Source organism: Nyctereutes procyonoides, unplaced genomic scaffold (assembly GCF_905146905.1).
Source record: "Nyctereutes procyonoides isolate TBG_1078 unplaced genomic scaffold, NYPRO_anot_genome, whole genome shotgun sequence".
Lineage (NCBI taxonomy): Eukaryota > Metazoa > Chordata > Mammalia > Carnivora > Canidae > Nyctereutes > Nyctereutes procyonoides.
In genome coordinates this window covers 45,178,358-45,203,159 of record NW_026575146.1, presented here as the reverse complement: position 1 = coordinate 45,203,159, position 24,802 = coordinate 45,178,358, and the positions used below count along the sequence as shown (strand labels likewise).

At 41.3% G+C, this 24,802-nt stretch overlaps 1 pseudogene; it reads left to right on the top strand.

The window, feature by feature from the left end:
* The first annotated feature begins 17,591 nt into the window (after positions 1-17,591).
* LOC129500692 (membrane-associated phosphatidylinositol transfer protein 2-like) lies at positions 17,592-20,433 on the top strand (annotated as a pseudogene).
* Positions 20,434-24,802: the final 4,369 nt, after the last annotated feature.

Here is a 24,802-nt window from a genome sequence, read left to right as displayed (position 1 = left end):
GTATTTTCTTTTCAGTACTTAAAAATGTTATTCCATTATTTTCTAGTATCCATCATTTTTGTTGAGAAATAGCCTGTAATCTTAATCTTATTGTTGCTCCTTTGAAAATATTATCTCTTTTTTTCCTCTGGCTACTTGAAGATTTTCTATTTTTCTTTGCTATTTATGAATTACACTGTGATGGTCTTAGGAATGGTTTTCTTTGTATTTATTCTTGTTACTGTTTCATAGTGCTTACTGAATTTCTGGCTTGATATATTCTTTTTAGTTTTGGAAAACTCAGCTGTTATTTCTAAAATATTGCTTTCTCCCCACTCTTTCTCCTTTTTTATTAGACTCTAATTACACATATGATAAAAAATGTTTACTATGCTCCATATGTTTCCGATGCTGTCTTCTGTACTTTTTATTTTTTATGTTTACCTGCTTCAGTCTTAGTATTTTAACTACTCTATCTTCAGTTCACTAATCTCTCTTCACTCTTAACCACTCTACTACTGATTTTTAATTTTAGTAACAGTTGCTTTTTAATTGTATCATTTCAACTGCAAACATTTCACAATTTCTATTTCTGTTAAATTCTCCACCTTGCTGTCTATTTTCTTGAACTTGATCATATTTATTAAAATATGTATAAAGCTGGGATGCCTGGGTGGCTCAGCGGTTAAGCACCTGCCTTCGGCTCAGGGCCTGATCCTGGAGTCCTGGGATGGAGTCCCATATTGGGCTCCCTGCAAGAAGCCTGCTTCTCCCTCTGCCTATGTCTCTGCCGCTCTCTCTCTCTCTCTCTCTCTCTCTCTCTCTCTGTGTCTCTCATGAATAAATAAAATCTTAAAAATTATGTATAAAGCTTAATATCTAGGTCATTGATGTTTCTGACTTTGTTGTTATTTTATTGTTTTATTTGAATTGCAGTTAGTTAATATACGGTGTAATATTAATTTTAGGTGTACAATATAGTGATTAAACACTTCTGTACAACACCTGGTGCTCATCACAACAAAGGCACTCCTTAATTCGCATTACCTATTTAACCAATCCCCCTACCCAACTCCCCTCTGGTAACCATAAGTTTATTCTCTATAGTTAAGAGTCAGTTTCTTCATTTACCTCTCTTTTTTTTTCCCCGTGTGATCATTTGTTTTGTTTTTAAAATTCCATATATTAGTGAAATCACACGGTATTTGTCTTTCTCGATTGACTTATTTCACTTAGCATGATACTCTCTAACTCCAACCACATTGTTGCAATTGGCAAGATTTCATTCTTTTTTATGGTATATATATATATATATATATATATATATTCATCAGTCAATGGACATTTGGGCTCATTCTTTAATTTGGCTATTTTAGTTATTGTTGTTATTTTTAATTCTTGTTCTTTTCTGGCACTCTTGACAGCTTTTTGATGAATACCAGACTTGGGATATGGAAAATTGTAGAGAATCTGGACAGTATTATTTTCCTCTGGAGAAAATTTCCTGTTCTCAGATAGGGAGACAAGGGGCAGATCATCTTAATCATTGAACAAACTTGATACTAATTCTCCTTTTTTGTAAAGTTCAATTTAGATCTGTTTCATCAACCATCCTAACACACATACACATACACACAGATTTTCAATGGTTCCAACTCCTATCCTTAGTTTTCCATTGATACACTTTCTCAGTGGGCTCTGCACTTCAGTTTTATCTCTCCAGTATATCTTTGCTTTGACTTCAGCTAGCTTTTATTTACCTTCTCAGTGTCTTGCCTTGCCTACCTAAGTTGAAAATACCTCAAGGAAACAGAATATGGAAAATTTCTAAAGACCTTTTTCATTTCCAAAAGTAGTATCTAACTATCTTTGCTATGATAAATTAGTAAACCACTGAGGAAAACACTCATAAAATCAGCATTATTGGATAACAATCAAGTACTCAAAAACTGTCTCTCTTTCCTACCAATATCACCAATCCCCAAATGTTCAATAAGAGCAGCGAGTTATGGGATGGGACATGAAAAAACGGCCTTTCATAGTAACTCTAAATACTGGAAGAATGAAATTGTAAATGAAGAACATTTTCTAGAATATATGTGAAATATTTGTTCCTAATGAATTTCCAGAATAATACTCAAAAGTTTAACACAGCAACACATCCTGATAAGCAAGAAACTCAGTCAAATTTGTCTCACAATCATTTTTTTTCTGATTCTGTTATGTACTTCTCAGATTCACACAAAATTACTTTTATCTGCACTTCACAGATCTTATTTTTACTATGGAATCAGTGACCCTACATTATGGAAACCAAAACCAAGGCTTGTGGCAAATTAGCTAAATTTGAAACAATTCCCCAAAACCCAGAACATATATGGCTCATGAATCTATAGAAGGCAATATTATTACATTTCTCTCTAGTGCTGGGGTAAACTCTTCATACCTGCCAATCTAATTTGACTAATGTATTGTTTTTACAGTGCATTAGTGGAAATTAAATGGTAAATTCAGTCAAACAATCATTCCATACATCAAAGAGAAAAATCAGTCAACACAACTGTCTGCCTGAAATGAATGAAGAAAATAATTCAAGGCAAACAATTGTCCTAGTAGGCCTGTATAAATACGACATGGTGTCATGTGCAGAATTCATCTTTCCCCACCCTTACCTGGAGTACAGTCTGCCAGCCAATTCAGTCACTCAAATAATTCTGAATTTTAATATTCCAGTTTCATTCACCCTGTTAATGGTGACTGCCTTTCCTTCTCCTTCATCTGTCAATCAGCGGAGAATGTCAGAGCAGGAGAATAGTAATATTGACATATTGTAATGTACTCTGAAATCTACAGCTTCAAAATTCCAAGACTAACTCAATGATGATCTTAAAGGGTCTGGTGCAGAAAGCATATGTGAATTGAATCACAGACCACTGGACATCCCTTCCAGCACTAAAAGCCCTTATTTCTGTCTCCAATATATCATAAAACACTCATGAAGAAATTTCTGAGTGGTCAGCAGAAATATGGCTCCAAAGCAGGCACATTGAGAAGAGACATTGTCATCTATGATCACCTTTGAAGTTGACTTGTTTTTTACTTACTCCTGAACCAGAATTAGGTGTAAATTCTATTTGGGTAAAAGTTAGAGAATCTGATGGGGCAGTGTGCCTAATTCTTTTGATTTTTTTTTTTTGTAATACTCTAACTTTTAAAGCAATGTTTTTTAAAATAGTTTAAGGGTTATTTGAATACTATAAGGCTTGTTTATGTTTTGAGTTGCCAATTTTAAGAACAATGTGTGTGCTTGAAGTGTTTAACAGTAGTATACAGACAACACATGGGAAACAAGCAAAACAGATGGCTTTTTTTTTTGAAGGAACTGTGTAAAGCAACTGGACACGTTCTTCATGAAATAATGTGTCAAGAAGGAAGGAAAGGTAGTTTCCTTAGTTTAAGTTTATGATACCAAAGAGGACTCTATGAATCGCTTTATAAAAAGGATCTGCATAAAACAGAAGTAACTTTAAGAAGGATAAAACCAAGTCTTGGCTAATATTAGACATTTTCTGGTTTTTGTGCTGACTGAATAAGGATATGGCAAAGATAGCAATAATAATATTGACATGTTACAGAAAGCTGGTCCGGGGGAGGATACAAGGATAACATGAGGGATAATGAGAGCACTTTACAAAGAGTCAGCTCTCAGTTATTCAGCACAGTTTGATCAGTTTATAAAGCATTCTTATTCTTTTGTCTCCTTTTTGCCTTTTGGCCATTTCATGTTTCTCAGCATATCTGAAAGAAGGCAAAGTGAAAAGAGTGGGTTAACCAACCAACCAATCCAGTTTCCCATTTCCCATTTTGTAGTACCTCTCACAGTGTGAATATAGATAGAGAGCTTTAGAATAATGGAAGATAAGTCTCTTGGATCAGTAACAAGCTCTCCATATTTGGGCAAAATTGTGCTCATTTAGGAAGCTAAACAACAATTGAATAGTTGAATAGTGAAAATAATTAGGAGTGTATAAACTTACTAATTCAGTAAGTAATTAAATGCTCATTCAGATAATATACTTGGGCAAGAGAAAAATTTCCTTTTTTCCTGATGTAACATTAATGGACATTGGAGGAAATCTGTGAAATCTACCTATATATACATGCATCTATTCATCCATCCAGATATAGGTATAGATATTTTGGATTTTGTGGATATGTTAGCCCTGTGCTTGTTCTCCTTAAGATCTATTCTTTTCCCTTTTCTTGTTCTGCAGACCTCTGGAAGCCATATACCCAGGGGTGCACTGTTAACTGGCTCATGTTTAGGTTTAATGAGAATCCCTGGTGTGAGCCTAAGGAGCAGAAGGAAGAGAAAAGGCAATATTTTTCTGTCACCCTCTATCTTGATGGTGTCTCTAGCAGTAGTGTAATGACACTGGGTCTCTAGATCTTGAAAAACCTGTCAGCCAGGTGATCCTGAACTCTGGGCTTTTGCAGTATCACCTGCTCTGTCTGACCCTTCAGGATAAGAGGGTAGGTGCTTCCTGTTGTAATAATATCTGGATTGTCTCGACATCACTTGTCTGGTCTCATAACTCTTTCAGGACCTGTGTAACCAATTTCCTGCACTCAATCTCTTTATTTCAGCATGTAAAATTATTTTGTTTTCCTGATTGGATTTCCTGATTGGATACAATAGATAGGATAATTTTCCTCATTACTCACTCACTAATCAGTGGGTACCAACAAGTTCCCAATAACTTTAGTGTAATAATTTTACTAGTTTATAGCTATCCCGACTAACTGTAATATCTCAGCCATCCTCAGAGTGTCTCTGAGGTAGTATGATTTTGAGGATCTTGAGAAGGATCATATGCCCCAGTCCACCAACTTCACAAATTTTCCTCCCAATGTCACATGTAAAATCATCTTTAAGCCTCAGAGATAGAAGGGGGATTGAAATAATAAAACATAGTTTCTAGAATCAGTTATATCCTTTCAAAGTGTCAGTCATCCTCTATCTGTTCTCTGACAATATAAATATTTCAGATAAATGACCTGTATGAAATTTAGAAACAATTATAATTCATAATCAAAGTTCCTTGCTATACAACTACTACATTTATTTTTTCTCATGAAGCATATTTTTCCCCATGATATAACAAGTATGAATCATTACACAAAACTAGGGGTTCAAATAATGTCATAAATTTCAAGGTTTTTTCTATAAATAAAATTTATTTTGGATCCAGATACAAATCACCAAGATTGGCAGATGTTCAGTATCACCCAGTACTGGGGAAGCCCTGTCCTTAGTGTGGAGAAAAATCTGAGGCTTCTACTGAACCAGGAAAAGTGGGAGAGACTTGATCTTCAATTGCAAAGATCATCCCTGCCAATGCTCTTTGATCAGTCTAGCAAGATCCCTTCCAAGGAGTGTTTCCAAAAGATCATGACCCACTCTTCATAGACACAACATATTGTTACATCCTGCTATGCCGTGGGTACTGTATTCAAGTTGTAATTAATTTCCTCCTCTTCTGACTCAGTGACTGACAGTAACTTCGGATCAGATAACCCTCACTGGACCTTGGCAAAGCATCAATCCACTGATGTGCTGGTAAATGTTCAGCAACTGATCCATTGTCAAAATGAAGTCACAATTGTGGTGTTTGTCAATTTCTGTGGTGTGAATGCCCCCACCACGGCCAATTTCAAGTTATCGATGTGATGTCATTAAAGGCAGACCTCCACCATAAAAATTCAATACAGGTAAATAACTTCAAGAACACTGATAAAATGTAGTTCACATCTGTGACTCTCATTTTCTTTACACATAAGTGCTGGTGATAACCAGCTCATCTCTATGCATTTATTTATTTATTTATTTAAGATTTTATTTATTTATATTTATTTGACAGAGAGATTGAACACAAGCGGGGGAGTGACAGGGAGAGGGAGAAGGAAGAGCAGGCTCCCTGTGGAGCAGGGATGTGGGCCTCAATCCCAGGATCCTGAGATCATGACCTTAGCTGAAGACAGCCACTTAACTGAGTGAGCCACCCAGGTGCCCCCATCTCTACACTTTTAGTATTATGTCACTCACAGGCAATAGTGTGAGGGAAGCAGAAGTTTCCTTGTTATTTCCTCACTCATCTAAAGTCATCTTACTGACTTGTGTTTTTCTCAATCTACTTCAGATATCCAGAGACCCACAGAAAGAATCCCTCTTCCAACTAAATGCCACTGGAAAAAAAAATCTGATACGCATTTGTCATTAAGTGTAAATCATTTAAAATGACTTCAACTGTTATTGACTCTTGGGGTTTATATATTTTTTTTGTTGTTTAGCACTTTAAGAAGAATGACATTTTTAGCTAAGTGAATGAAACATAAAAGAATTTCAGATGAATAATTATAGTTTGGGACATTAGTGGTTTTCTTGGCCATTTAAAGTGCTTAGGAAGATTGCCTACTTGGCTTAAGTACAATATTGGGAGAAGGATCATAATGTTACAGAAGAGAAGTGGCCAAGAGGTAAAGGAATTCCTACCATTTATACTTCATTAATTTTTGATCACCTGTTAGATGCTAGGCATTGTGCTCATTGATAAGTGCACAATGGTTAATGAAGATGATGGATGCAGCTTACTATCTACTTCTTGTCCTTACTTACGACCATGGAGTCTACAAACATATGAGGGAAATACTGAAGACTCCAGTCCCACAGTGCCCTACACTGTACACTCAGTGAGTAGATTTTAAAATGCTATTCAAAGCTGGATTATAGATAGAAACAATTCTTCACATCTTTTTCTACCCTGAAATATCTCATTACTCTTATTATGTGTCCATCCTGTTTTTTGCTTTAAGGAAGAAAGGGAATCTTTTAAAAAGTGTTATTGAGACATTCAGACAAGTGAAAAAAAGAATACCAATATAGTTTGATAATCAATACCTGAGATCGTGTAAATAGCCATGAAACCAAACTTAATTGAAAATAGTGCAACAAAAATTAATCACTTAAATATCAGCTACCAATATTTATTTGACCCAAATACCCAGAGTCATATATTGGACATTAATAATAATGTAGCTGTAAATGTAAATACATAGACTACAGAAAATTCTTAAACGGGACTACTTTAGCTTCCTAAATTAATTCACCAAAACTCAAATACTGTCCTTTATAACATTGGAAATGAAAGCTTTACTTTTTAATAGGAAATCTGCATCTAATTGTAAAAATAAAACACTTCATTTCTGGCCTATACACACTTCCAGAAGCAGTAGTTTTTGGAGTGCTGAATACTTAGCATAAAGACATTGAGTCTTGAAAATTCATTTCAGGCATGAGATACACACACACACACCCCACTATTAAAATGAAATAACCACTTCTTGGGAGCAAAAGGCTATGTGATGAAAACTCTCCAAAGTGATACCTTTTGCATTATGTTATGCAGTCTTAAGTCTACAAGTACAAAAAAGATTGAAAAATGAGGAAAAAATATAACTTACACTGATTATTGATATAATTCCTCATACCATTTGGGTCAACTACCAAGGAGCCGAATAACAAATTTAAGCAGTAAAATAGTTCACCAGATTTATCAAATCTTTTCTTAAACTTGATCTTTAGGGTACTCTATACATGAACATAATTACAGTTTTATTTTATGACATTTTTCCTACTTTAATGAGAAGTAAGTATCAGAATGGTGATATTGAGCCCAAATTTTGGTTTAAATCTTGTGATTTGGGATAAGTCACAGATCTTATGTATGCCATCTATTATAAAAGCAAAGTTTTCATTTCTGAAGTTTTAAAGGACAATATTTAACAATAAGTTTTAGTAAATTAAATTTATGAAGGTTAAAAAAGTCCTACATCAGAATTTTCTCTCATCTCAAGTATTTACATTTGATTATAAATTTAGAAGGTAGGTCATGACCCCAGTTATCCACATGGAGTGCTACCTACAGTACCAAGATATCTCTCACCTTAAAAATGTGTGTTCAATTCAGATTGATAGGAGCTGACATCTAGGTACTGAGAGTTAGGCATAACTAATGTTTGTTCATGAATGTAAGCTATCTTACAGAAGTGGTGAGCAAATCCCTGGTATTCAGATTGAGTTTAAAGTCAACTGCTAGGAAGATAGGTTCTAGGGAGTTACATGTGTTTGTAGATCAAATGATCTCTGTGTTTCTATGAATTTTGGTGTGAAATGCTCAACTGACAGAGGCTCCAAAATTGATTTGTGGTTTGTGAAGAACAAAAGAGCAATGTGGCAGACACAGCTAATGGACCAGTAAAGATTCATACTTTCCTCAGATTGCTTGCAACTATGTGGGACCATGGGGCCACCTCCCCTTGAGAGAATGTAAGTGGAAATGATGCATACTTCTTCACAAACAAAGCAGTTAAGCAATAGATACACCTTCTTTATGGTCACTTTTTTCAAATACAGAAATAAAAGGTGAGGAGTCCAAAGACCTAGGTGAAGCCTGGATCCCTGAAGACCATTAAACCAGGACATAGCTACTGGACTTCACATGAGTCAGAAATAATATCTGTTGTGTGAAGCCACTGAACTATGGTGGACCAGCAGCGATATTAAAATACTACTTCATTTTCCTAATACAGAATTTGACTTTTTGCTGACATAGCACAAGTTCTAGATATTTAAGTGCTGTTAAAGAAAAATGTCATAGATTTAATCATAGTTTCTTAGTTTACAGTGTTTGCATTTGTGCTTTACACAACACTATGCAGTAATTGAGAAGGGTAAATCCATAAGAATTTTACTGGAGAAACTGAGACTTAGACAACCTCCCTTAGGACACACTGCTAATAAGCGTTATAGTGGAGTGAGGACTTCCAGCTCAGACATCTGAATCTATTGGCCATACTTTTCCATTGCTCTGCCTGATGCAGCTTAGAGTTAATAGCTCCCATGTATCCATGATGGCTACAAATGCAATCCTAAGAGCTAGTTGCATTTTTTCATCAAAGGTTTTCTTGAAATATATGTGCAGAAAAGTACATATACCATAAAAGTTTGGCTTCAAAGATTTTCATTAAGCACAGCTACGGAGCAGTTATGCCCCCAGATAAAGACATTTTCTCCTGTCAGTTACTAATTCCCCTCTGTGGTGACCACTTCTAACCTCTAATTTTTAACCTATAGACTAGTTTAACAGCATGGTCCTTTATATAAACTCAATAATATGGTATGCATTCTTGCATGTCTGTCCTTTTTTTTTTTTTTTGCTGATTATTATACTTAAGAAAAATCATTCTTATTGTCGACTGTAGCTGAAGATTTTTTTCTGTTGCTTTATGTTATCTTTTTGTTTGTATAAATCACAGTCTATTAATATATTCTGCTGTTCATGCGCATTTGGGTAGGTTTCAATCTGGGTCATCAGGAATAATCGGCAGCCACTCGAATCTGACATTTTGCTAAAAGAGCACACAAATTGCAAAAACCAAATCCTCCACATTTCAGTAGAGCTATTCCTTCAGGAATAGAGACGATCAGAGGGCATTTGGCATCAATGTTCTGTCTGGTTTTACATATACAGGTAACTAGTATCTTTACTACTTGGATCTTCTATATGGGTCTACCTTTCTCATATGCTAAACAAAGGAAGCCTTATCTTAAACTTCTTTTTTACAGAGAATGTACAGAAATTAACAAAAATGTCTTATTGTGCAAAAGTATATAATGTGAAAGCCCTTGGGAATTCTAAAAGCATTACACAAATATTGGTCATGATCATGGACAGACTTACAAAGCAAGTGAATGTTAAGGTCAAATAGTCATAATAGCTAAAACAAAACTAAAGTCAAATCTGTTGAGGCTTTCCTCATTTAATTCTCTTTTTCACTGAGTGTACTTTAAATCTACTTTTATTTACATAGAGAACAAGAGAGTGAAAGAGACAAAGAGAATGAGAGAACACTATCCAGGAAACATCAAGGTTGAAATTCTTGCCAAGAACTAGATAGGATCCCCATAGAGTGAGGTGTTATAGTTATCGACAGTCATTTCTCCCCCCTCCCAGGACTCATAAACTAACTAGATGTCCTCCAAGTTCCACCCTGGACATTAAGGACCCCAGTGCATCGTCAGCATGTGACTCCACCCTCTCTCCCCGGGGGAATGCACATTCTCAATGCACCCACTCCTCTTTCTGCTACAGCAAAAGTACGCTGCAATCAAGGGCACATTTATAGGTCAATGAGTTGAAAATTGGTTGTCTTGAAGTTTTTGATTTTTAAATACATTTGTACAAACTGGCTCAAATGAAAAATAGGCTGGGATGGGAAAAAATGAGGGCTGCCACCTTGCTTTAATATTCACAATATTGCCTACTTATTTTTAGTTTCTGGATATTAATGTAGCACTGACTTGGCACCTGTCTCTGTCAATAAGAAAAGGATAATAAAATTCCAAAGAATTTGTGGGCTGCATGATAAGTGTGATTTTTTTCTAGTTAAAAAAAAATGATGTTCATCTGGGAACAAACTAACTTAAAGATTTTAAAAGCCAATTTCAGCTCAGCTGCTGGGGTTTGTTTGAATTCTACCACTGACTGAGGTGTGAAGCTTACATTTGATACAGTAAATCTTGTCGACTGTTATTTTAAAGGACTGAAATGTGCTTTTATAGCAAAATTGTCTCAAATAAAAAAATACATTTTTACAGTCTCACTCTGTCATAAACTTTCATGTCAGGTTTTGGCTCTACAATACACGTGAGGATGCATTATCCAGGAATAGGAAGGAGGCATGCATAATAACTTGTTTTATTTCTACTGTAAGACAGATACAGAAATGATCCTATACCTTTCATGTGATCAAAATACTAAATATGTCATAGTTGATCAGAAATGATCCATAAGTATATCTTGAGTCATGAGGCTATCCCTCATTGCTGCAAAAGAGGTTTTTTTAAATTATTATTTGATAAAAATGTAATGCTATATATACAAGAAGTCCTCTGGAACGTTTTTATGATTTCTACCAGGACAAAAAAACTCCAGGTCCAAATTCCAAAACTGAGGGGTTCCTGATTTTATATCATTGTCACACTAACATGTCAAAAATTGTGTTTTCTCAAAAAAAGTTTGAAATAAGTTGTACCTGATTAAATTGTAGCCTTCTCACTATTATGGATACTATTATTTCAATTTTGAAAGCAATTAAATAGATTATCTTTGTGTGATTATAAAGTCTGTTTAGGTGGGTGTGTGAGAGTATAAAAAAGCAAGTTGGAAATGACATCAAATCACTAACATTTATTAACCATTGGCATATCGTGTGGCAATAGATCATTGGCATCACACTTGTCAATAGATAGCAATTATAGAAAGCAAACTGGCAAGCAGTTTTCATCCCAATGGGGATTTCTTTTTAGAGTGTGTTAGTTTATTTATTTACCTTGGATATCTGAGCACATGAGAAAAGCATTTAAAAATAAAATAATCAGCTTGTGGAAAAAATCACAAGGTATTGCTTACTTCTTTCAAAAAACACCAGTGTGACACACTCATAATTCCCTAAGAAGAGTCCTCTACTCTTAGACTTAGTCTTTCAGGGCTTCTGTAAATTTGTGTATATGTGCATTCATATATAATGTAGGATGTTCATAATGTCCCTTCCCATATCTGCTGCTACAAAATGCTCTTAGGGAAATTCAAACAAGATGAGGAATATGCCAGTGCTTTGGAAAAACTGAAACCTTGACTCTTGTGCCAAACACTGAGTATGGTATATTTTTTACATTTATGAATCTGCTGATTGTTAGAACAACTTTGCATCATTATTTTCGCTTGTCATTAGGGTCTAAATGTGGACTGTGATGCCCGTCACTTGAAGGGTAAGTGTCTAGGTGAAAACTCACTATTTTTCCTTTACCTATTATTATAGTTCCTACACACTTGTTACTCAGTGTGGCCCTTGGACTAGTAATACTGGCTTTCACCTGAGAACTCATTTAAAATGAAAGTCTCAGTCCCATCTCAGACTTACTAGATAAGAATCTTCATTTTAACAGGATCCCTAGGTCTGAGAAGTACGGTCTATACAACTCTGAGCAAGAATGAAGAATTGCTGGAAGAAGATGATGAAACAGATGTAAAGAATGGTAGAAGTTAGTGATCTTTCCTGTGATTAAGTTGGAATTGAAAATCCAATGAAATACCATAGTGGGGAGGGGATTGTGACTGCTATTACTTAGGTGCATGGAGAAAGCTTCCCTGATGATATGACCTGTAGGCAGAATTCTAAAGCAAGTGAAGAAACAATGAAGTGAAGGAATATGGAGAGCATTTTATGCACAGGGAATGCAAATGGAAAGACCCTGACCTACTTTATGAAGTAATACTTCTGGTTTTCCATGACACTGATATGAAGAACTTAGGGAAAGAAATGTCCATCTCTATTAGGAAACTCCATAGAAAATTCCCCTCCATGAAATTATGGTGGCTCATCTTGTAAATAGCAGGAAAATTGGAATGAATATGGGCAATAATTTTTTATATAGACAGCAATCCCTTTGTATGCCTATTAAAGTATGCTATATGATACAGATAGTAAAGAGAACTGATCATCTTTCTTAGGATCTTGTGAATCCTTTCAGAAGTGAAAGACAATTATTCTGTGTTAACCACTAATGTATTAAGAAAATCAACTGAGCATCATGTAGACATTTTAAAATAATCAAAGGATAATCAAGGCATAAGGGAAGAGGCTTAAATTACCAAATTTTAGAAATGAAAAAAATTAGCTTGTATTCAATGAGTATAATGCTCAGATACAATGCTCATCTTCCCACAAACACATATACACATTTCAAATCGCTATATCAATGTTATGGTGGCTACAGAATGAAACATAAAGGAAGTCGATCAAGAAGAAGGGCAGAGAGGATAGGGAGACATAAAGCGAAAACAGGAGGAATAAAGGCCTAAAGGAAAAAAAGTAGGAAAAGAAGAGAAGTAGGGGTATAAAATAATAGAACCAAGAGATAGGAGAAAGAGTATTCACACAAAAATGAGAAAAAAAGAAACAAAGAAGTGGCCTAATTGGTTCTAAATTTTTAGAGGAATAGATTTTTTCATTTTAGTTTATTTTTGCCTCACCTCAATTTCAATCTTGCCATGCACTTTAGAGTAGTTTAAAGTACTGCCTCTGTTTTTTGAAAAGTGATTCCTGGGACACCAGGGTAGCTCAGTCAGTTAAGCATCTGCCTTTAGCTCTGGTGATGATCCCAGGGTCCTGGGATGGAGCTCTGCATCAGACTTCCTGTTCAGTGGGGAATCTGCTTCTCCCTCTCCCTCTGCCCCTCCCACATGCTTATGTTCCCCCTCCTTCCCTCTCAAATAAGTAAAATCTCTCTCTTTTTTTTTTATTGGAGTTCGATTTGCTGACTTATAGCATAACACCCAGTGCTCATCCCATCAAGTGCTCCCCTCAGTGCCCATCACTCAGTCACCCCAACCCCCTGCCCACCTCGCTTTCCACCACCCCTTGTTCATTTCCCAGAGTTAGGGGTCTCTCATGTTCTGTCTCCCTCTCTGATATTTCCCACTCATTTTCTCTCCTTTCCCCTTTAATCCCTTTCACTATTTTTTATATTCCCTGTATGAATGAAACCATATAATGTTTTTCCTTCTCCAGTTGTCGTATTTCACTCAGCATAATACCCTCCAGTTCCATCCACATTGAAGCAAATGGTGGGTATTTGTCGCTTCTAATGGCTGAGGAATATTCCATTGTATACATAGACCACATCTTCTTTATCCATTCATCTTTCGATGGACACCGAGGCTCCTTCCACAGTTTGGCTATTGTGGACATGGCTGCTAGAAACATTGGGGTGCAGGTGTCTCAACTTTTCACTGCATCTGTATCTTTGGAGTAAATCCTCAGTAGTGCAATTGCTGGGTCATAGGGCAGGTCTATTTTCAACTCTTTGAGGAACCTCCACACAGTTTTCCAGAGTGGCTACACCAGTTCACATTCCCACCAACAGTGCAAGAGGGTTCTCCTTTCTCCACATCCTCTCCAACATTTGTGGTTTCCTGCCTTGTTAATTTTCCCCATTCTCACTGGTGTGAGGTGGTATCTCATTGTGGTTTTGATGTGTATTTCCCTGATGGCAAGTGATGCTGAGCATTTTCTCATGCGCTTGTTGGCCATGTCTATGTTTTCTTTGGTGAGATTTCTATTCATGTCTTTTGCCCATTTCATGGTTGGATTGTTTGTTTCTCTGCTGTTCAGTTAATAAGTCCTTTATAGATCTTGGATACTAGCTCTTTATCCGATATGTCATTTGCAAATATCTTCTCCCATTCTGTAGGTTGTCTTTTAGTTTTGTTGACTGTTTTCTTTTGCTGTGCAGAAGCTTTTTATCCTGATTATGTCCCAATAATTCATTTTCGCTTTTGTTTCCCTTGCCTTCATAGATGTATCTTGCAAGCAGTTGCTGCGGCCAAGTTGAAAAAGTTGCTTGTGTTCTCCTCTAGGATTTTGATGGATTCTTGTCTCACATTTAGGTCTTTCATCCATTTTGAGGTTATCTTTGTGTATGGTGTAAGAGAATGGTCTGGTTTCATTCTTCTGCATGTGGCTGTCCAATGTTCCCAGCACCATATATTGAAGAGACTGTCCTTTTTCCAGTGGATAGTCTTTCCTGCTTTGTCAAATTTTAGTTGACCATAGAGTTAAAGGTCCGTTTCTGAGTTCTCTATTGTGTTCCATTGATCTATGTGTCTGTTTTTGTGCCAGTACCACACTGTCTTGATGATCACAGCTTTGTAGTACAACTTGAAATTCAGCATTATGATGCCCCTGGTTCTGGTTTTCTTTTTCAATATTCCCCTAGTTATTCGGTGTCTTTTCTGATTCCACACAAATCTTAAGATGATTTGTTCCAACTCTCTGAGAAAGTCCATGGTATTTTGATAGGGATTGCATTAAACATGTAAATTGCCCTGGGTAACATTGACATTTTCACAATATTAATTCTTCCAATCCATGAGCATGGAATATTTTTCCATCTCTTTGTGTCTTCCTCAATTTCTTTCAGAAGTGTTCTATAGTTTTTAGGGTATAGATCTTTTACCTCTTTCTTTAGGCTTATTCCTAGATATCTTATGTTTTTGGGTGCAATTGTAAATGGGATTGACTTCTTAATTTCTCTGTCTTCAGTCTCATTGTTAGTGTATAGAAATGCCATTGATTTCTGGGCAATGATTTCGTATCCTGCCACACTGCCGAATTGCTGTATGAGTTCTAGCAATCTTGGGGTGGAGTCTTTCAGTTTTCATATACAGTATCATGGTGTCTGCAAAGAGGGGGAATTTGACTTCTTCTTTGCCAATTTGAATGCCTTTTATTTCTTTTTGTTGCCTGATGGCTGAGGCTAGGACTTCTAGTACTATGTTGAATAGCAGTGGTGAGAGTGGACATCCCTGTCTTGTTCCTGATCTTAGGGGAAAGGCTCTCAGTGTTTCCCCATTGAGAAGGATATTTGCCGTGGGCTTTTTGTAGATGGCTTTTAAGATGCTGAGGAATGTTCCCTCTATCCTTACACTCTGAAGAGTTTTGATCAGGAATGGATGCTGTATTTTGTCAAATGCCTTCTCTGCATCTATTGAGAGGATCATATGGTTCTTGTTTTTTCTCTTATCGATATGATCTATCACGTTGTTTTATGAGTGTTGAATCAACCTTGCATCCTGGGGATATATCCCACTTGGTCATGGTGAATAATCTTCCTAATGTATTGTTGGATCCTATTGGCTAGTATCTTGTTGAGAGTTTTTGCATCTGTGTTCATCAGGGATATTGGTCTATAATTCTCCTTTTTGGTGGGGTCTTTGGTTTTGGAATTAAGGTGATGCTGGCCTCATAAAACGAGTTTGGAAGTACTCCATCCCTTTCTATCTTTCAGAACAGCTTTAGTAGAATAGGTATGGTTTCTTCTTTAAACATTTGATAGAATTCCCCTGGGAAGCCCTCTGGCCCTGGACTTTTATGTCTTGGGAGGTTTTTGATGACTGCTTCAATTTCCTCCCTGGTTATTGGCATGTTCAGGTTTTCTATTGCTTCCTGTTCCAGTTTTGATAGTTTGTCGTTTCTCAGAAATGTGTCCATTTCTTCTAGATTGCCTAATTCATTGGCATATAGTTGCTCATAAAACGTTTTTAATGGCCAGCCCGGGTGGCTCAGTGGTTTAGCGCCATCCTCAGTCCAGGATGTGATCCTGGAGACCCCCGATCGAGTCCCATGTCCGGCTCCCTGCATGGAGCCTGCTTCTCCCTCTGTCTGTGTCTCTGCCTCTCTCTCTGTGTGTCTCTCATGAATAAATAAATCTTTAAAAAATACGTTTTTAAAATATTTTGTATTTCCTAGTATTGGTTATGATCTCTACTCTTTCATTCGTGATTTTATATATACATATTCTTTCAGTTTCTGCCTATCTTGGAAGCTCTTTATCTCTCCTTCCATTCTGAATGAGAGCCTTGCTGCATAGAGTATTCTTGGTTGCATGTTCTTCTCAGTTAGGACCCTGAATATATCCTGCCAGCCCTTTCTGGCCTGCCACGTCTCTGTGGAGAGGTCTGCTGTTAATCTAATATTTCTCCCCATATAAGTTAGGGATCTTTTGTCTCTTGCTGCTTTAAGGATTTTCTCTTTATGTTTGGAATTTGCAAGTTTCACTATTAAATGTCAAGGCATTGAACTGTTGTTACTGACTTTTTTTGGGGGGGAACTTTGTATCTCCTGGATATGAACGCCTGTTTCCCTCCCCAAAATAGGGAAGTTCTCAGCTGTAATTGGTTCAAATATGCTTTCTGGGGGCGAGGGCGGCCCCTCTCGCCGGGACTCTCCGCGGCTCTCCGCGGCTCCCCGCGGCCTGATGGAGGCGCAGGCCAGCCGCGGACTGGGGGAATGCGAGGCGCGCCCGGCGCGGGTGGGCAGCAGCGGCCGTGGGGCGCGTGGGGGCGCGTGGGGGCGCGTGGGGCGCGTGGGGCGCGGCGGCGGCGAGCTGTCCAGCCGGTCCGCGGGCGCGCCCGGCCCCGCCCCCCGCCCCCCGCGCCCCGCGGCCCGCACCCCGCCCCCACCCCCACCCCCGCGGGGCCGGCACCTGCGCGCCCGCCGCCCACGCCCACACCCACGCCCACGGCCGGGTAGCTCGCCCACTGGGCCCCGCCGCTCGCCCGGGCCGCACCTCCCGGCGGCGTGCGGAGGAGGACGGAGCCGCGGGCGCCAGCCGCCCCTGCACATGTCATCCTGCTGGGTGTGAGTCACAGTTGACCTTCTGACCCACGGGAGGCCTCACGGTGGAGTGCAGAGGGGCCGGGCCTTCAGAATCCGGCTCCCCCTGACTGGATGCTGACACGTGTGTCCTGGTCCCTGACACCCTCCTGCGTGCCTAGTGAGTCGTCCCTCCTCCTGTGGCAGGACATCGAGGGAGCCTTCTCACAGGGACCAACGGGGTCCTCGGTGAATTCTGTCATGGTCATTTAAGGAGCCTTGCCTAGAAGGCCCAACACGCATTTCCCCGTTGCCGGGAAGGCTCGGACTCCAAGATGATCATAAAGGAACATGGGCTTCCTCGCCCATGACCGTGGAGGACGACCGCACGGCCCAGCTGTACATGATACAGAAGAGCCCTAAGGAAACATAGGGCCGAGGCAGTGGCATAGAGATCTTGGAGAACCCGCCGTACACAGACGGCCCTGGCGGCTCTGGGCAGTACACACACAAGGTGTACCATGTGGGCATGCACATCCCCAGCTGGTTCCGCTCCATCCTGCCCAAGGCAGCCCTGAGGGTGGTTGAGGAATCCTGGAACACCTACCCCTATACCCGAACCAGGTTCACTTGTCCCTTTGTGGAGAAATTCTCCATTGACATTGAAACCTTTTATAAAACAGATGCTGGAGAAAACCCTAATGTGTTCAGCCTGTCTCTAGTGGGGAAGAACCAGCTGACAATCGACTTCATCGACATCGTCAAAGACCTTGTGCCCCTCAACAAGTATAAGACGGAAGAAGACCCCAAGCTATTCCATTTGACCAAGACACGGGGGGGGGGGGGCTGTCTGACGAATGGATTGAGGAGTACAAGCAGCAGGTGTTTCCCATCATGTGTGCCTAGAGCTCTGCAAGGTGGAGTTCCACTATCGGGGCATGCCGTCCATGATCGAGAGGTTCACCATGACACGGGCCTGCAGAAGGTGATGGTGAGGGCCCACCGGCAGGCCTGGTGCTGGCAGGACGAGTGGTTCGGATCTGCCTCATTGGGGACTGTGTGGGAGGCATCCTGGCATTCGACAGTGTCTGACAGAGCAGCAGCCGTTGGGGCAGTGTGGCCAGCGTGCAGGACACTGATCTGCTGTCCCCCGGCACCCTGGTCAATGTGGCACATGGCGCCAGTGGCAGCGGTGGCGTGGAGAGCAGCCGGCACCTGAGCCGCAGCAACATTGATATTCCCCGAAGCAATGGTGTTAAGGACTCCAAAAGGCAGTGGCCCCGAATGAGGAGTGACTCATCCACCTACGAGCTGGACACCATCCAACAGCACCAGGCCTTCCTATCCAGCCTCCATGCCAGTGTGCTGAGGAACGAGCCCAGCTCCCGCCGTTCGAGCAGCTCCACCATGCTGGATGGCTCAGGGGCCGTGGGGAAATTTGACTTTGAGATCGCAGATCTTTTCCTCTTTGGGTGCCCACTGGGGCTGGTCCTGGCCTTGAAGAGTGTCATCCCTGCCCTGGATGTTTTCCAGCTGCGGGCGGCCTGCCAGCAAGTCTACAACCTCTTCCACCCCGCAGACCCGTTGGCCTCCCGCCTGGAGCCACTGCTGGAGTGGAGATTCCATGCCCTGCTGCCTTTCAGCGTCCCCCGCTACCAACGCTACCCGCTGGGGGATGGCTACTCCACACTGCTGGCAGAAGCACTCCAGACCAACAACACGGTCTTTCAAGAGCACGTGGCCCCCTCTTCACCCAGTGCCGCCCCCACCACCCGAGGCTTCTGCCGAGCCAGTGAGATCAGCATTGCCAGCCACGTGTTGGGCATGGCCGAGAGCTACACAGCATCCAGCATTGCCCAGATTGCAGCAAAGTGGTGGGGTCAGAAGCAGATTGACTATGCCCTGTACTGCCCTGACGCCCTGACGGCCTTCCCCACGGTGGCCCTGCCCCACCTCTTCCACACCAGCTACTGGGAGTCAACAGATGTGGTCTCCTTCCTGCTGAGACAGGTCATGAGCATGACAACTCCAGCATCTTGGAGCTGGATGGCAAGAAGTTTTCGGTGTTCACCCCCTCAAAGCCAAGAGAGAAGTGGCAGCGCAAGAGGACCCATGTGAAGCTGAGGAATGTGACCACCAACCACTGGATCAATGATGCAGTCGCCAATGAGGATGGCCCACAGGTTCTGATGGGCCGGTTCATGTATGGGCCCCTGGATATGGTCACTCTGACTGGAGAGAAGGTGGATGTGCACATCATGATGCAGCCACCCTCGGGCGAGTGGCTGTACCTGGACACGCTGGTGACCAACAGCAGCAGGTGGGTCTCCTACACCATATACGAGCCCCACCGCCGGGTGTGGGCGTCTACCCCATCAAGATGGTGGTCAGGGGAGACCACACGTTTGCTGACAGCTACATCATCGTGTTGCCCAAGGGCATGGAGTTCATGGTCTTCAGTGCTGATGGCTCCTTTGCCGCCAGCGTGTCCATCATGGGCAGTGACCCCAAAGTTCAGGCCAGGGCTATGGACGTGGTGTGGCACTGGCAGGACCTGGGCTACCTCATTATCTATGTGACAGGCTGGCCTGACATGCAGAAGCAGAGGGTGGTGGCATGGCTGGCCCAGCACAGCTTCCCCCATGGCGTGGTGTCCTTCTGTGATGGCCTGGTGCACGACCCACTGTGGCACAAGGCCAACTTCCTGAAGCTGCTCATCTCTGAGCTGCACCTGCGCGTGCACACGGCCTACGGCTCCACCAAGGACGTGGCAGTCTACAGCTCCATCAGCCTGTCTCCTATGCCGATCTACATCATGGGCCGGCCCACCAAGAAGCTGCAGCAGCAGTGCCAGTTCATCACGGATGGCTATGCGGCTCACCTGGCCCAGCTCAAGTACAACCACCGGGCACGGCCGGCCCGCAATGCGGCCACCCGCATGGCACTGTGGAAAGGCAGCTTCAGCCTGCCAGGCCAGGGTGACTTCTTGAGCTCCCGGAACCACCTGCTCTGTACCATCTCAGCCAGCCCAGCGGGCCTGGCCACCAGCATGATCGGACACAGAGCCAGGCAGATGGCGAACAGCAGGGACAGCGCAGCATGAGTGTGGCAGCTGGCTGCTGGGGTCGCACCATGGCCAGCCGGCTTGAGCCAGGGACAGCCGCCGGCCCCAAGTAGGACACCGTTAGTGAGGCGCTGTGGTCTCCATGGTGCTAGGCCAGGGTGGTCAGCCCCGCCAGGAGGCTTGGCCTGGGCACACAATGTCGACTGGAGACAAGCTTGTCCCAGGGCCTGGTGGAGGACATAGGCCATGCCACACAGCCCTCCTAGCCCTGCCTCATGTCCTAGGGTCTGAGGGGTTCCAGCTTGCAGGAAGACCTGTCCCAGGATGACAGAGGGACCAGGACTCCCCACGCGGACTGGCCCATGAGGCACTCCTAGACATTTGCCTTGCATTGACCTCCCAGCATCCTGATGCTGGGCTTGGGCCCAGCCTGTCACCTCCCATCCACTAGCTCACCTTTACCCCTACAGGTCCCTTCCCACTTGGTAGCAGTTCCACTGGGGGACAGCCTGCTTCTTGTTAACTCAAGTTACTCAACTGTTCAACCTCACTGGTTTTTCACTGATTTTTGAGAGTGGAGATCCATTACTGTCTCCTGTGACTACAGACATGCATGAAAATCCAACATTTGCTAATCTGGGGCCTATAGCCACACAGAAGGCTCCAGGGCAGCAAATCTTTGTGCAAGCAGGAGAGAAAGGCCATATCTTAATTTCTGCAGTGCCACCTGGCCCGCCAGCACTGTGGCAGCCCCATACGCCTGTCCACCTGTCCATGTGCCCCACTTGGAACCCAGTCTGGTGGCGAGACCCAGAGCTGGCTCCCGAGAAGCCATGCCTCAGGCCGGCTAGCCAGGCCCAGCCTCCTCTTCCATGCCTCGCCTGCCACCAGTCAAGGCCATGTGCCTTGGCTTTCCTGCATTTCTACACCTTTCTACTTCTCCAATCTGATTTCTATGAGGTTTTTTTAAAAGAGAAAAAAACAAAACAAAACAAAAAACAAAAAACAAATATGCCTTCTGGCCCTCTGGCCCTCTCGGCACTCTCTGGAACCCCAATAGATTTTTTTCCTTCTGAGGCTATTATTTATTTCCCTTAACCTTTCTTCATGGTCTTTTAATTGTTTTTCTTTTTTCCTCAGCTTCCTTCCTGGTCATCAACTTGTCCTCTATGTCTCTCACTTTCTTCTACCTCATTAACCCTCAGTCGTTAGCACCTCCAGTTTGGTTTGGATTGCATCTCATTTAATTGATTTTTAATTTTGGCCTGATTAGATCTAAACTCTGCAGTCATGAAGTCTCTTGAATCCTTTATGCTTTTTTCCAGAGCCACAAGTAGCTTTATAACTGTGCTTCTGAATTGGCTTTCTGACATCGATTTGTAATTCAAATTCTGTAACTCTGTGGCAGAGAGTACTGTTTCTGATTCTTTCTTTTGTGGTGAGTTCTTTCTAGTCATTTTGCTCAGTGCAGAGTGGCTGCATGAGCGGGCTGAGTCAAGAATATCAACCACGACCTAAATAAATTTCACCCTAGATGATTCTGCTGAGGTCAGAGACCAGAAATTGAAAACAAAGATCAGAATGAAATAAAACAAAAGGACCACTAAAGTGAAAAATTTTAAAACAAAGTAGTAAAAAATAAAAGGCCAAGAATCCCAAAGAAGAGGGGAAAAAAAGAAAAAAGAAAAATAAAGGAGAAGAAAAAAGAAAGGGAGGGAAGTGGGGGATGGTGGTGATGACAAAGTTGTATTGGAGGGAGAATGTAGCCTATCTGAGGGGTTCTAGAGGGTGATCCTCTTGATTCTGAATATATTAAGTTCTGTATGTTAGAAGATGCTCAGTCCCAAATTTATATAAACCAGAAATACTTGTAGAAGGCCCCGACACTAACCACCAAAGCATAAATGAGATAAAAGAGGGGGGCAGAATGGGAGTGAGGAGAGAATATAATCTCACAGAATGAACCAGCACGGTATTCCACTTGGTTCTGGGTGCATGCTGGTCATGTTTTAGAAGGTATTAACTTCTGCCATTGTAGAACAAAATGAGGCAGAGAAAACCAAAAACACAAAACAAAACAAAACAAAAAAAGTATCTTGTATATTTCCCAAAATTAAGTTGAGTATGTTGAAGGGAATCTAGAAGTGGAAAATATATCTAGGACCTGTAGTTGTAGAAGTATGAAAGTCAAAAAGAAAGAATCTTAAAATTAAAGAGGTGGTAAAATATTTTAGTTAAGGTGGGAAAAGAGAAAAAAAATGGAAATTTATAGTCTGATATAAAAATGAGTTGTACTGGAAAAAGGAAGAAAGAAAAAACATTAGGAGGGGTAGCCTCTGGTTCTACATACTGTAAATCCCTTGACTTCCCCTGGAGCTTTCCAGCGCTGCCTGGTCCAGAACTTGCTCTTCCCCTGTCCTTCCAGCTGGTCTTTTGGAGGAGGGGCCGGCTGTGCTGATTCTCAGGTGTGTGCACCTGGGGGAGGAGCCCTGCCCCCCCCCCCCCCCGCTGGGTGCCAGGCTCAGTAGAGCTGTTTACCCTGTGAGGCCTCTGTCCCCTGGTGGCCCCTCCAGGAGGAACAACACTGGCAGAGGCAAACTCTCCAGCTCTAGAGCCAGCTCCCCACTAGTAACTACCACAGTCTCCCAGTCCACACTGGCCTAGGTGCTCCCAGGGAGGCGGGGCACTGATCTACCCAGATTGGGGCACCTGATGGCAGGAGAGTCCTCCCTGTCCTGTGCCCTCCCTGCCTCCACCTGTCCCAGGGGGAGCGCAGGATCCTGGGCTGTGTCTGCTTGGTGCCTTGGGATCCAGGGCCTGTGCTGCTGGAATTGTGCTCTCGGGGCTGCGGCTCCCGAAGGGAAGGGGGCACAGACTCCTTGGCTTGGAGCCGCCTACCTGACTGACTGGCTTCTTCCAGATGCCAAATAAAATCTTTAAAAAGAAAAGAAAAGTGATTCCTGAGCACAATTCTTCAACTGCTCCTCACCGGGAGCAAGTCTGAGACCTTCCTCTGAGTGGAGTCACTGTAGGCCTGTCAGAAATGGAGCTCTTGGATCTGCATGTCTGTTGCTAGGGTAATTTCACAACAGGATTCAACTGGATTCCAAAGAGGATTTGCAACAAAAGTCTCATTCTCTGGTAAACAAAAAAGTGGCATGTTGGAATCTTCACATTTTTGGCTAGGTGACTCTTCAAATACCAGGTGGAATCAACATGGTAGGCTTTACCTCAGTGGCAGCCCTTTTGCCCTGGATCTGGAAACCAACACATGTAGAAAGACACAGCCATCACTTCAATATTCAGTTCAAGTTTGATGTTCCTATGTTATACCTTGTCTTCCTTTTCTAGTTTTTTACTGTGCTCTGGGGGAAAAGAAAAGACTCAAAATTGCAATTAAATGATGATGGTTTATGGTTTTTTGTTTTTGTTTTTGTTTTTTTTCAAATTCCCAAGAAGGTAGTGGAAAAGAGCCCTCCTAACCATTGTGAATTTTTTTTTGTTTTGATTTGTTTTTGTATTATTTAGTCATAGAATTAGTGGTACAGATAGGTTCTTTTTATTTTTCTTGTTTCAGAAACAAAAGTTCTATAACAAATTCCTATTTACTTTGAATTATGTGTGAATTCCTGTTTTGGATTTTAAACTGTAGGTGAAATTCACTTTTATGAATGTCAAGAAATAATGACTATATTATAAATAGGGAAGTTTTAGCTTTTATAACTCAGCAACACAATCCTTGCTCTAACCTTCTCTCTTTTAGCACTTTGTGTTGCTTTTTATTTTTCTCTCCTATCAGCTCTCACATTGATGTCATTCAAATATGAAGGTAAGAAAAGTGCCAAATTTATATTTGTATCTAAAACAGGCCTGTGGTACAGGTCCTCTGACAGGAAAAGTGATAGCAAGGAAAGAAACAAACAGAAATAAAAGGGCATACAATAAATAGATTCAATGCAGGCAATAGAAGGAAATTTCTAATGTATATATATTAATTTCTTGGAAGTTAAAACCAAAGAAATTGCCCAGAAAATTGAATAAAAAGATGAAAAGTATAGAATATATGAAAAGAAAAAAGAGGACTATCCTAGGAGTTTCACCATAAGTAATTAAGTGGAAGTTCAACTAAAATATAAAACAGAAAAAATTTTGAAGAAATACTGCAAGAGAATTTCCAGAACTGAAAAATACACATCTTCAGATTGGAAAAACTCATTGGGTACTAAGCAAATGAATAAAATAAAATTAAAAAATACTTAGGCCTATCAGAAAATCTAATAACAATAAAGAAAAAGAGGAAGCCCTAGAAGCTTTAGGTGTGAGAGAAACAATTATTATCCACCACAAAACAATTGATCAAAGAGAATGAAATAGAATTCAACTGCCATTAGATTTCTTAATAAATATTCGGGATGTCCTAAAATAGGGAAGTAATGCCTTTAAACTCTGAAGGGAAGTATTTTCTTTTCTTTTTTCTTTTTT